Source organism: Chlorocebus sabaeus, chromosome 8 (genome assembly GCF_047675955.1).
Source record: "Chlorocebus sabaeus isolate Y175 chromosome 8, mChlSab1.0.hap1, whole genome shotgun sequence".
Classification (NCBI taxonomy): domain Eukaryota; kingdom Metazoa; phylum Chordata; class Mammalia; order Primates; family Cercopithecidae; genus Chlorocebus; species Chlorocebus sabaeus.
In genome coordinates, this window is record NC_132911.1 from 37,292,135 (window position 1) to 37,301,436 (window position 9,302).

The following is a 9,302-nucleotide window of genomic DNA, read 5'->3' on the forward strand; positions in this document are numbered from 1 at the left end:
AGAGGAGATGGAGGAGGAGATAGAGGAAGAAGAAGAGGAGATGGAGGAAAAAGAGGAGGAGATGGAGGAAAGAGAAAAGATGGAGGAAGAAGAAGAGGAGATGGAGGAGGAAGAGGAGGAAGAGATGGAAGAAAAAGAAGAGATGGAGGAGGAAGAGAAGGAGAAGGAGAAGGAATAAGAGAAGGAGGAGGAGGAAAAGAAGGAATGGGAGGAGATGGAGGAGGAAGATAATGAGAAGGAGGAAAAGGAGGAGGGAGAGAAGATGGAAGAGGGGGAGAAGTTGGAGGAGGAAGTGAATGCAGAGGGATGAAGATGGAGGAGGAGGAGAAGAGGAGGTGGTTGTAATCATGGAAAGGCGGGGGGTTGTCTGTGAGGACTCACTTTGACTCATTCTGTCCTTCTTCTTCCTCTTATACTAAGCCCCTTGATCTTCCTTCCCCCAGAAGAGAGGCATGCCAAACATCTTCCTTTTGCAGGCACACACACACACAGCATGTTACCAACAGCTTTTTATTTAACTTTCTCCCTGCCCAGAGCTTCTCTCACTGGCTCTTTGGGACAAGCCAGCGCCGTGGAGCTGTCTCTTTTTCATTTCTTAGCCTCACTGGCCATTCCAGGTATTGCTGATGGGACTCATGGCCCTTACAGCCAAGCTGCCCAAGACTCGACTTGCTCTTTAAATAAAAAAAAAAAATCTATTTCCACCAAACCACTGAGCATTTCATACGTCATAATTTTAAAGCCACTTATTTACCCATTTCTTCCGTTTATTTGCCTAGTCCTTAAGAAATATTTGGTTGATGTGACTTCTTGGAACCAACTGTTGGTGCCCAACTGAAAGGGATAGAGGCCTCTGGACTTAGAAGTTCCGCTGAGGATGAGGGCGGCCACCATTTTGAAACGAACGGACTCCAAGAGCACGTTCCACTGGGCCTGCCCCTGCGATCTTCAACAGATTTCCGTGAAATGTGACCCATGAATAGCAGTTACCTGGAGAGAGAGCTCTGAAGCCGATGAAACCAGTAGAGCCACTGAAGGCACCTGGTACCTGCCCTGCAGGGAGTACAGAAGAGAGAATCAGAAACACACCTGCGATGTCATTCCCATGAGGCCACTTACAGCGGGCAAAACGTGGCTTGAGAAGAGGGGGTGGGTGACTGGGGCAAGCAGGAAAGTAGAATCGTGTTTGCATTTTAGAGGAAAAAGGGTTGGCCTACCACAGATTTCCAGCCCCATGGCCATGCATTTTCTCTCCACCGCTCTCTAATCTCTCTCCCCCTCCAGATATACCTCTCTTTCTTCCTCTCTCTCCTCCCAGCCTCTTTCTCTCTTTCTGCTCCCTTCTTCTCTCCGTTGACCTACCTCTGAGTTCCAGCCCAGCCCCACAAGCCCTACATTTGCTTTTTCTCTTCCCTCCTCCTCCTCCTTCTCTCTCTCTCTCTTTCTCTCTCTTAGGCCTCGCTCATGGGGACTTTAATGACATGAGAAACCAGATTTTGTATACTCTTCATGGTAAGGGAATGAGGAGGGACAGATGAAAGCCCAGGATGAAAGAACATTGCAAGGCTAGAATGAGATAACCTCGTTAAAGAATGCCCATAAACATCTCTGAGAAACACCTTCCCCTGGAAAGGCAATGGTGAAGGAGGAGATTTTTTTCAGGCCTCCATTCCAGGAAGCTCATAGGACAAAGAGATTTTTCCCTGAAAGAACCCCAGAGATGCAACTGTGTCTCTACTCTCCCGTCCCCACATCCCAGGATGTTCAGAGCAGGGAGGATGGGGCCGTGATAGGGAGAGGGCCTGGGGGTGAGGAGCTTTAAGAACTGAAATATAGAGGCCCCAAGCAGAAGCACTCATCTACTCCCCCTGGAGCAAAATGAACCCAGGGAGGAGGAGGAAGAGGGTGAGGGGAGCTTTCCAAGCCGAAGGAGTCGCTGAGTTAAATTACAGGGGCCTGGGAGGGATGATTAACAGCTCTCATGGTTTTCTGCTTCACAGCCATTACTCACTCTAAACCTGAGGCTTCTCGGTTACATAGCCCAGCGCGGGCCGACCATTTTTTCCATTGACTGAAAACACATTCCGACTGAAAACAAACTTTGGATCCCCGAGGCTTGGCAGGCCCTGGGTCCTCCTCCATATTTAATCAACGGGAAGCTAAACACTTTCAATCTGTGATGGCTCATTTGGACGGGGTCTCGGGGCTTTTGCTTGGTGCCAGATATAATAACTCTCCTTTCTCTTTTCTAAGGCCTATTTTATAATTTTGCTGTTTTTCAATGTCAAGCCCGTCTTTTGAAGAATTTTTATTGGATTTCCTGCTAGACTTCAACGAGGATTTTTCTTGCTTTGGCAGAAATATCAAGCAGAACAGGGGAAAAACTCAATCGTCATCTTGGAAAGTCGAGATAGCGTGTGTGTGTGTGTGTGTGTGGAGGGGGGAGTCCTTTGTTTGCACACAAACAGGTTTCTGGAATGCTGGAGCCCCAGTTGCCAGCTTCGAGGGGCCCTCCAACTTCTGAGTCATGGGGTGAAAGTTGACATGGCAAGGCAAATGGATGTGGGAAGAGAGAGGAAGTTGGAACAGGATAAGGAGGAGAGAGGCATGAATGTGTGAAACAGCTCAGGGCAGTTAGGATTCTACTCTCAGCCCCGGGCACAAACTATGACACCGCCAGGCACAAAAACTGCTGGGGCATTGAAGGCCAGGGAGACACTGCCCACTCGGGGCAGCAGGCAGACTCTTACCCAACAGCATGGCCCCCTGAGAGCTGGCAAAACCCCAAGAAGGGGCAGGAAGGCCCCGTCCCAGAGGCTGCCATTCTACTAGCATAGCCGTGGGCTGTGTGCCTGCTCAGGGCAACGCTGAGATCTTTAATTTTTCTTCACAGAGATTATTCCCCAGAGGAAGCAGCTTGCCAGTGAATGACAGCTTTTGTTTGCTCATGTTTTCCTCTCCTCCCAGAGTCAACTTTCAGAATATACCAGGATGTTCCCTCTTACTTGACTTTCTTTTCTTTCCCCCCCCCCCCCCCACCCACTGGAGGAGAGGGGAGGCTCCACAGCATATTATCCAAAGGCAAGGGGGGTGGGGTTTTCTGTCCAACAGTGAGAGAGGGGAGAGAGGGGCCATTGATCTTTTGGTGTTTTATGTTTTTACTTCTCATGCTGAGATGTTGTAACGGCACTTCATACCTCCTCGGTCGCTGTTGTCTTCACAATGCACAGAACATGTGCCATGTCATCTCATCCTGCTCTTCCTACACAACCATTCTATGGGGCAATACTGGTTTTGGAATTGCCATTTTAGAAGTGAGCAAACAAGACTCAGATCAAGTGACCCAACTCAAGTCACATGGGCAGGAAGTGGACAAACCAAGGTCTGAACCAAAGTTAGTGGTTTTTCTACCAGGCTACAAAACGCAATGTTGCAGGGATCTGCCTGCCCCATGAGTGAGTCCTCTCCACGTGATGGGTAGAGTTCTCAGTGTAGATTGCCTGGGGCAGAACACACTGAGAGTTGCATGGTGACTTTTACCCCATCCACCAACTACAGATCAAAGTCGCTGCAGGCCAGTCTATGAGACCAGGCGTCCAAAGCATCTAAGCCACTGCTCCCGACTCCTTCCACTTCCAGTGGTAAAAAGGACTCAAATAGACTCAATTCACAAACGTTCTATGAAATGCCCACTCAGGGCTAGAATATTGAGGGATTTGGTGCAAGGAAAAGATACCCTCCCTGCCCTTAAGGAGTTTACAGTCCAGATGAGGAGACAAAGCAAGCAGAGAACCCTAGATCATTACAACTGCTAAGAACCTTGGAGATCAGCCATCTAAACCCCGTGTTTAGCAGTAAGGATATGGGACAGTTCAGGAAACTGAGGAATGGATCAAGAGGGGCAATAGTAAACAGTGTTGCATTTCATGCTGAAGAGTACAATGGGGCGGTTGGTGCAGTGGCTCACATCTGTAATCCCAGCATCTATGGAGGCCAAGGTGGGAGGATCACTTGAGCCCAGAAGATTGAGACCAGCCTGGGCAACATAAAGAGACTGTGTCTCTACAAAAAAGTGTTTTTTTTTTAAATTAGCCAGGTGTGGTGGCATACATCTGTAGTCCCAGCTACTTGGGATTCTGACGGTTGGAGGATGGCTTGAGCCCAAGAGGTTGAGGCTGCAGTGAGCCGTAATCATGCCATTGCACTCCATCCTGGGCTACAGAGGGAGACCCTGTCTCAAAAGAAAAAAAAAAGAGTGTGGTGGGGTCTGCAAGCTGGTCAGAGAATGCTAATTGGTCCGGACACATTCTAGGAGAACATAAAATTTGGTCTCCATCTTGAAGCATATGTAGATGGACAGAAAGACAGGAGCCACAAAGCAGAAGGAAGAAGGCAGACTAAAGTCTAGTGTGTCTGCGGGACAGTGAAGGGCTGGAGTCGAGAGATAGGGAGGAGAGGAAAAAACCAAGGCTGAAAATTTGGATGAAGCCAGACCCTGGAGGATCTTCAGCAGTCAGGAGGAACATGCATGCAAAGCCAGAGAGAAGATACTTGATGGTCAGCGTTTCGGGGCTTACTGACAGCAAAACCCTGGTCCTGTAATTCTCTAAGCTCCAGACCATTTCCTCCACAGCCACACCTACCAACCCATCTAAACTGACACCCCCGGAGGCTGGGGGCACACGGAGGTCCCACTGCACACTATGCTCTGAGTCTGGATTGAGTAGTGCTGCCGCAGGGTTCACCTAGCGCAGCACATTCAGGTCATCCGGCCTCCCACCCACCGTTCACCCTTTTCTCATTTCTGCAGCCACCACCTCCATGTTTCTGTGAGCTCCTAAACCCCAGCCCCTCCTCCCTGGCTCTCCAGGAGGTCCCAGGCAAGGACTGGTTTGACCAAGCTGAAAGAGCAAAGAGTAAAAAAGCCAGGGAGGAGGAGGCTGCTCTGGGGTCAGTAGGATCTCACATTGGCAGACTGGGACATCAGAGAGGAGCCCCTTCCTGCAGGACAGCAGAGACACTCACAGTGAATGGGCATCTGGGGCCAAATTTCTCTAGTGCCTGGGGACCCTAAGGGCACGAAAGCCGGAAGAGGACCCCGCTGTGTCCCTGGCCTCCTGCTGCACTCCTGTGGCTTGAACATCTCCGTCAACTGTTGCTCTTTTTTACCTTGTGCCTCACTTTACCCATTTTAGCCTAAAAACAAGAACGTCTGCCCTCTTCCTTCTTAACCAAGACTGAGATGAGGACAGGTCAGATCCTTCAGACCCATGGTTTCAGGGACTAGGTGTGGCAGCTGTTGCAGCTAAAACTCACGATGACCGTAGTAATGTTATTGTTCCTCTGCTTCCAAAAACAAAGCCTGCCTGCGTTCATTAACAGCCCTTTGTTCTTCTAGCAGTTCCAACCTGAATGAGAAGCACGACCTCCTGGAGTTACATCAGCAGCCTGGCCTTCCATCTTCCTCCTCTAAAGAAACATTCCTGCCACCCTGAGCATCAAGGCCTCAGGTTCCTAAAGCCCAAGACGCTTCTTCTCATTTACTTCCCTCGAGGAAGAAAGACCAGCCCATCCACCCTCATTTCCCACCCAAGGGCACCACGGATGAAGCTTGCCCACCCAGCCAGGCCACCGCCATTAATTTCTCTTTGCCCTGCTCTTACATTCTCCTCAAGGTTTTCAGTCCCCTAGAGAGGCTCCCTTCCCTCTTTTCTTTCCCCGTCTTTCTTTTTTCCTTCCTCCAGCCCCCATTTTCACCTCCCTCCACTATTGTTTGAGGTTAAGAAGCATGCTACGGTGTTCCATAAATTACTTGGCAAGAGTAGACGACAAAAACAAAATATAATTCAGATTACAGTCACCCTCCCGCTGAAATGATAGTTTATTAAATAAATGGCGATGCTGCCTATCAACCTTGCTGGCAACTGGTCCTCTCATATTCATCTTTCTGGGGATGATTTAGGATCCACCTGGGTCCTCCGAGAAGATTCTCCCATCATTTCCTTCCCATCTCTCTGGATCATGCTGCTGGGCTTGGCGCAGTTGACAAATTCCCCAAGTAATCCCTCAAAAGATTGGAGAAATGCTCTGAACGCTCCATTAAATTTATTTTCCATGCTTTAAGAGACCCAAAACTATGTCCAATAAATAAGTGTTCCCTGTGATTTACTGAAATGCTCCTCTGATTTAAAGTTATAGGGGGAAAAATATGGCGCCCCTGGGAGAGAAGGACCAGCCTCGCAAGTGAGACCAGATGTGAGATTTCTGCCCGGGGAGGGGAGAAGAGGGGGAAAAACCAACCCAAGTGGTGGAGGTTTGAAAGTGACAATGTCTGAACCCAGGTTCTCGGCTTTAACATAAAAAGTCCCCAGTTGAACATTCTTTCTCACAAAATTTATTGTGGTTGTAGTTAGAGGGGGAACCATCAAAAGAGTAATTCTGGCCCTTGTTTTGCAGAGCTCTTTTGATAAATATGATACTTAGAAATATGCCTCCCACTAGACAGAAAAGCCATATAGTTAAAATGAAGTAATCTGTCAGTAAACTCACTAGAATCAAAGCCAAAATGAAACCTGTAAAAGGAGAAGGGGGAAAAAAATCTCCACTTAGAAACATTTGAGTCAAGCAGGGGAGAAGGTAGAGATTAAGAATTGTCCTTTATTCAGATATTTTTATCTACGGAGTTAAAAGCGGAGATTTATTTTTAAAAGGGGCTATTTATGTTCCAATCTCCAACAGATGGGTCTGTGTTCCTGCCTCGCTCATGCAGCTCAGGCTCAGCAAAAAAACAGCTTCTCTTCTGAGCTGAAACTTACCCAAAAGAAGGAGGGATAAAAACTTTGGGAAACAAATGTAACCTTTAGAGCTGCTTGGTAAATATTGGAACTGTTTACAATGGAGGCCCAGATGTGTCAAAACCGAGAAACAAACAGGAACCGGGAAAAGCAGATGTGAAGACTAGACATGTCTACATGTTAACCATGTATTGCATATGTGTATGTGTGCACACGTGTCACTCATGTACTGATTCCCAAAGGACTGGATAACTTCAGCCAAGAAAATTTCCACTGGCGAAGAGACATCATCCATAGGTTATCCCAAAGAGTCCTATCTTAGGAGTCCATTTCTCTGAGTCCCTCTTCACGTGGTCAATCACTTGTTTAGAAAATCTTTCTCATGGTCAGTAACAGAAAATTTTTACAGTAGCTCCACTGGTGAAATTACCCTCAAAGCATTTCTTACACCAAAAGAAACCAAATTTCATGACTGCATCAGCGACTGGGCCAGCCACTCGGGAAACAGGTTCCCAAGCCTTCAAGAGCTGCCAAGCCATCCCAGAATAAAGCGCCCCTCCTCACCCAGCAGCAAGCTCTGGTCTGTGCAGCTTCCACAAGGCCTCATCCCAGGAAAAGCCTCCTTGCTTCCCAGGGACTTCCCCATTCCTGTCCCCAAAACAACGCCGGAGGCTGTCAGCCTAGAGAAAGGGAAGTCCCCACCACCCCGTCCCAGGGTGGGAGGCAGGAAGACATTTACCCCACCTGCCCGACAAAAAGATTAAGACCCACAGTGTGTATACAGCCTCAGACCAATTACAACTTTCAAATTCTCCACTCCTTCCACTGGCATTTGTCCTAGAGTGAAATGTGCCTAAAATGAACAGGAGAAAGAGGATAACAGAGGGGTGTCAGGGAAGGGGTCTTAAATATCAGATGACCCCAAATCTGATGCTGGTTCTGCCATAAAGTGTCTATGTGACCTGAGACCAGTGGCTTCACCAACCGGAACCCCAGTTTCTTCCATCTGTGGGAAGCGTTGAACCGAATGACCTCCTGTTTCTCAGACTCCCAGAGATGGTCCCTTTCTCAGGCCCCAGAGCCTCCCTCCCTCCACGGCACCCCTGCAGGTCTGGACAGAGCTGGAGGGTGTGGGGTTGGAACGGCACCTGTGTTTACAATGGTACAATCTGCAGTGTACTGTAATAAAATCATTTAATACATTCATAATTTTTTTGGCAAGGGGTTGTGTTTATGGTGAGCAAGACAGAGAGGGAATGATTGACTAGGGCTGATTAAAACGATAAATCAAAAACGAAGGCGGGAGGACACGAAGAGCGCAAAGCCACAGGCAAATCCAATTTAAGTCTCAGGCTCGGTGTCTGTGTGGGAACAGCTTGGCCTGAGGATGAGCCGACCCTGGGGGTGGGGGCCCCGGGCCAGGGTGGGAGTGACGGGGCACAGAATCTGGCAACTCAAGCCAACAGGGTTTATCTTCACCCGTCTGAGAAATCAGGAAATGGTTTTCATTTCCTTGGGCCTCTATCTTCAAAAGGATTTAGGAGAGCTGGAGAATAAAGGAGTGTGTGTGTGTGTGTGTGTGTCACATACGTGTGCATCCAGGTAGAGTAATTTGAGCAAGACCTAGAGGGACTTTCCAGAATCAAAACTGTCTTTAAAGAAAAAAACTATCCTACAAATAAAGTATCTGAAACTCCACTGCTAGCAAGGATTAGCAGACACTTCTGACCTTGCAAATGCTGTCCTTCAGTAACTGAGTGCCTACTGCGTGGCAGGCACTGTGCTGGGGCAGAAACTATAACAGATTGTTCACTCGACAAATAATGAGCAAGTCCAAGCACTGTCCTAGGCCCCAGGGATAGAAGAGTGAAAAAAGAATCTCCGACCGCATGGAACTGCTCTTGTGGGCATTTACCTCCTTGTGAATTAAGCACTATGTTTGCCCCGGAAAAGCAGGCTTCCGGTCAACAGTTGCCTGTACAATAGTGTGATAAATGCTATAACCCAAAAGTGTACAAAGGGTCATTAATACTGAGAGGTTGAATTCTGATCCAGGTCTTTATTATTATTATTATTCAACCCTTCTCACTCTCTGACCTCACTGTTCCATCGTTCCACACCCTGCTTCCATACGGACCCATTGTTTAGCTCCCAAATATAAGTGAAAACATGAGGTATTTGTCTTTCTGTGTCTGAGTTGTTTTAGGTGGTATCCTCCAATCCCATCCATTTTGCGGCAAAAGACCTGAATTCATTCTTTTTTACACCTAAATACTATTCCATTGTGTATATCTACCACATTTCCTTTGTCTAATCATCCATTGATGGACACTCAGGTTGATTCCACAGCCTTGCTATCATGAATATTGCTGCGATAAACATACGCATGCAGGTATCTTTTTGATATACTGATTTCTTTTCCTTTGGGTAGAAACCCAGTAGTGGGATTGCTGAGTTGAATGATAGTTCTGTTTTCAGTTCTTTAAGAAATCTCCATAATGTTTTCCA

At 47.7% G+C, this 9,302-nt stretch overlaps 1 long non-coding RNA gene across 1 annotated transcript; it reads left to right on the forward strand.

The window, feature by feature from the left end:
* Positions 1-487: 487 nt before the first annotated feature.
* On the forward strand, positions 488-5,924 carry LOC140712301 (uncharacterized). The gene is made up of 4 exons (XR_012093831.1): positions 488-617; positions 780-1,149; positions 5,196-5,287; positions 5,399-5,924. It is a non-coding gene; the product is annotated as an uncharacterized lncRNA (long non-coding RNA).
* Positions 5,925-9,302: the final 3,378 nt, after the last annotated feature.